Genomic DNA, 5,224 nt, shown 5'->3' with positions numbered 1-5,224 from the left:
ATAATTGCTCTTTCCTATGTGAGAACAGGTACTCCTTCTACATTGATAAATTTTGTTTTATACATTTTTTATAAAAAAGACAATTAAATCGTGTAGATTGAGAAAATATTAAAAATAAATAGCGTATTGTTTTTAATAAATTAGTTATATCATTCTAAATATATTCCTAATTAAAATTAAATTTTATTATTATATTAAAGCTAAACCATATTTCCTCTTGGTCACCCACCCACTTCAACTCCCATGAGTTATATTGTTAACTGAACTTGAATCTTCTTATATTATTAAATAATATAATAATGTGGTAAAAGATAAAATATTTACCACATAATTGAATTTAATAAAAAATCTATACGTTTTATCAACTATAAACATATTATACTCAAATATTAGTTACCCTGACAAAGACGGCACCATCTACAAGATTGTAATTTAAGGCAAAACCTTAATTTTCAAAAGCTAGTAGGAAAAATGCCTGAATCTGTTTAATTACCCTTTTTACTTGTGAGGTACTCTGTTTTATGGTGGAAGCAAGAGTGAAAGTGAACTAATTAAGAGGGATTATTATGGGTTGGCCACCAAAGAAAACAAGAACAAGTGTAAATCGAAAGCAAAGGTTACAGCATTTGCGTGGATCTATCATAGAATATGAGATGGACCTGCCTTAGTTAAAACTATAATTCATTGTTGTAATTATTTTCGTTCATGATATGATGGCTACGGAATCCGCCAGCAAATTTCCATTAAAGTCTTTTCAGCTCTTTTATTTATGGGAAAAAAGTTATGGATATGCACGTGCTTAAAATGTTCTAAACAGATGTCAACATTATACCAATTCCCATGCAAATTTGGTTGTTTCGTTAAAATTAAAGAACGGGACAAACGGAGATCTTTATGTTTATCTGGTGACAAGAAAAAAAGATCCATAACGATTTTAATGAAATATTAATTATTTTATAACAATTTTTAATATTATGTGAGTTAATATTACAATAAATAAATAAATCAATAAAATAATTTAATGAAACTATTCCATTAATTAAGATATTTATCATTTAAACAAAAATAAATGACAGTCAATTTAAAATGGAGGTACTATTAACGAAAGAAATAGCATTCGATACACGTAGTCAAAATTTGCGACTATTAACTTGTTTACTTCTCTAGACGAATCTAGTTGTACTATGCTCCGTTTTGTGGGGAAAAAAAGTGACTGGTCTTATCACTGATGCGGTGATGCGTCCATTTTGCTCGTGTTTAACGAGGAAACCAGCAACCTATTTGAAATATCACTGTCAGAATGGAAAGAAAATATTACACCTGTAATTTAATTTTATTCAAGAAGAGATATAATGTTTTATTAACTACAACATCTGAATAAAAATGTAAATAAATTAGGACGTGGACAACTTGATTTCAAATACCATATCAGTGTAAGTTTCGGGGTAGAAGACAATGCTATCACTTTAAATTGAAAAAGAAAGTGAAGCTGTAATTGTTTAAGCATAAAGTGGTTGAAGCATGTTAAGTAGCTTGGTAAAAGCATCTCTAACCAACACAAAAAAATTTGAAATCTCGAATTCCTAGGTTCGACAGCAAGTTATCCCCTACTTTTGTAAAGATTCCTTAACCTTCCCATTCAATCACTTAGGACTTAAATTTTAAGTATGAAAATATTTGCCGGATATATGGAAGTATGTTAGAATGGAAAGCTGTACTGTATATTGTACTAACGCCTAAAGTTCACCCAAAAAAGAAAAAGGTTCTTCTAACACCAAAAAGCACTATGTCTCCCCTACTTTTTCTGTTGTATCCATTCACATCTTATGCGTTTTGTATAAATATCATGCTTTCTCCATTTCGTATACCAATTAATTCAGAAAGATAGATTATTTTGGATGAGGATACGATTTAATGTTTAATGTTTTCAGATTTTAGTCAACTTGATTATAGTGTTTTTATTTTAAATTGTTGAAAGTGATTGAAATGCGTGTCTCGATTAATTTTAATTAAATTTTTATACAAAATAATGTTTTTAAAAACAAGACTATTTATTAAACCAGTAAATACACTTAGTTTATAGTTTATTGATTTACTCATGATTAAACTGGGGTCAGATTAATAATTAAAAACATATACTTTTCATATTATATTACATCTTGTAAAATCAAAATATAATAATTAAATTATATAAAAATTGAACAAACTGAAATTTTAAATTAGTACAAAAAGATTATTTTGTCGTTTCATGTCTTGATAAAATACCATTTTATTTATTTAACCATTTAATAATCATCCATCATTATACACTTTTGTGAATTGAAAAAAGTACAAGTAATATCAAGGCATGGTATATATCTAACTGTGTATTAACAATTTATTAAATAGTTTTAGATTAAGTTGAGACTTATAAACATGTTTTGTATAACAAAAACACTAATTTAGTAGAAATATTGTGATAAATAAAAACACATAACATTTAATTATAAAAAGTAACTTTAATTTTTACCGCTATTAAGCATTGCAAGGCATGGTACATGTCATTATCATATTTGCCGACAAACGAAAATGTAACTAATTACAAATGTGATGGATCTTAGGATCCCAACACTTTATTTTGGATGGTACGTCCACTTTTTCTTCCTTCTTCCCGATTAGAAGTCACGAATATCTCGTGATTGTTTGAAGTGTGCAGTAATTTCTTTTTCAAATATTAAAAAACGTAGCTTTTTATACAAAAATAAAAATTATTATATATTCTTAGCCTCCCAGATATATAATCACATTTAATAAAAAAAATTATCTTATATCATTAATATTTTTAAAATTTTTAGAATTTATCTTATTACATAACTGAGAAACCCATATCTTAAACATGACGAAGTTTCAATTTTATAAGGGAATTCATTATATAAAGGTAAAGGCAAAGTTTTAAATACAATTTTTTGAATTAGATAAAATAATTAATCAGAGACATCAAGGGCGTGGCAAGGAAAGAATAAGTACGTGTCACAGTGTTATTCATGTTTGGGTAAACGTTGGCTTCAAACGGGTAAAAGATACTTTCCCTATGAGATTTTACAAACAGAAAATAACCTTAAAATAAAGTTATTATAAAAAAAAACTCTTGAATAAAAATTATTATTTTTCAGAAATTATAAACATTATAAGTATCAAATCTCCTATAATTAAGGTATCGAGACAACTCCCTCTTAATAACCAACAAATGCCATATTACTCCATTTTCCCGATGTTTGTCCAAACTTTAAATTACAAAAGCATTTTTATCGAGTGTGTTATTAAATATTTATTAATTATCATTTAAAAAAAAATTATAGGAGATTTATTCAATGTTTGCGATTAGCATTGTGTACTAAAATTGATAAAAAAATAAATTATATACGGTAATTAAAAATATTTTTAAATTAAATTTAGTGTCCGTTTAATTAAATTTAAATCATTGAATATAATTAAGGTTTGCATATAATTTAATTTAAATTATATTTTTATTAAAATATATTTTACATTGAAATTAAAAAATATATTTTTTAAATATAAAATAAACAATCCCTTGAAGTATGTAATAATTACAACACATTTGAGATGAATATATCCTTATCTAATCGTTTTAAAATAAAAATATTTTAAAGGACGTCTTTTCAAAAGGAAAATGACTCTTTCAAACAAATTTCCTATTATAGAAATATACATGGGAGATAAAATTAGAATGTAAATATTTTAACGTGTATTTAATTATACATAATAAGATTTGATAATTAATAATTTTTAAGTAACAATCATATTATTAAATTACTGTATTTTATAATATAACATAACATTTTAAAAACATCTCACACATAATATCTTTTATTTTATATTTTTAAGACGCATATAAAAAATTAATTATATAATATTATAAAATATAGGGTCCCAAGTTCCAACCGGGAGATCTTCCATCTTTAATGGGGGACCACCACGTGTGAGGTGGTGCAGGTTAAGAGGATTGGCGATTGGTTAATGTGGATGCGAGACGATAGCGTTTTATAGTCAACGCAAACAGATGAAACGTGATTTGACTGAGACATTGGCAGAGAAGATACGTCTCTCCGTATCAGATTGCCAATTTTCTACCCTCTATTGGTTCATTACTCCATGGTCGTGTGATGCATCCATTGATACTGCAAAATACATAACACAAGTCGTGAAAATATTTTATTAAAAATATATTAATATATTTTAATAAAAAGATTAATTTTATTTTTTAGTTATATACTCAGCAATGTTTAAAATACAAATAAAATTTTAACCTTTTAATATATATCAAAGATACATGATAAAATTATAAATATAATAATGTTTTATTAAAAATTACATAATTTAATTTCTTAATAAAAAATTATTCATTAGTGTTCAATACACATTAAAAAATCGAAAACAAAAGATAGACACCATCCATTCTTTTTTGGTGCGTGTGTAGTCCTTAAGTTTATACTAAAACGTATTTAAAATGACAATAAACGAAAAGACATGGATTTGGACCCATTAAATTATTGAAAACAATAATGTATCGAATCCTCTCATTAGGATGCATACCCATTCACACGCCAATAAAAGGTTTCCATATACGCAAAATAAATAAAAATTTTGTCTTAAACTAATGGTTTCATGAACTTCAATAAATTAAACGAGAGAGTTTTACCTCTTTCTCCTAGAAAAGCCAGCCAAAGATTTAGCACATGCTTTAAAACGTTTATTTCTTATGAAATCATTATTTTAAAAATCTATATTAAGAGAATGACAATAAAAAAATTAATTATTATTTTTTAAATTATTAACTTGAGCCTATAGTTATGTTTTTCTTTCCTTTTTAAAGAAAGAAAACCCAGAAATAAAATAAGTTGTCTCATTTTGAAGTTAAGACATGATATGTGTTTCAATAAATTATAACTTAAGCAAGTGGGCTTTATTATATCGCCAATGACGAAATTTTTAAGAAAATAGTATAAATAAAATTAAGGTTTACAAGAAAAAAAAACTATTTTAACAAATAATTTATAACAGGTGTGCTATATATATATGTGTGTAGATAACTTTATTATGTTTTGATTTAAATTCATATGCTTAAATTGTTATTAAAATAAAACTGGGGTTCTTATATTTTGTGTTCAATATAAATTTAGAGAATTAATAAAATTTTTAAAAATTTATCTTCAAATTAAAAAAA

This window comes from Abrus precatorius, unplaced genomic scaffold, assembly GCF_003935025.1.
Source record: "Abrus precatorius isolate BTA unplaced genomic scaffold, Abrus_2018 Scaffold2, whole genome shotgun sequence".
In the NCBI taxonomy this organism is placed as follows: Eukaryota; Viridiplantae; Streptophyta; class Magnoliopsida; order Fabales; family Fabaceae; genus Abrus; species Abrus precatorius.
This window is presented reverse-complemented; position numbering follows the sequence as displayed.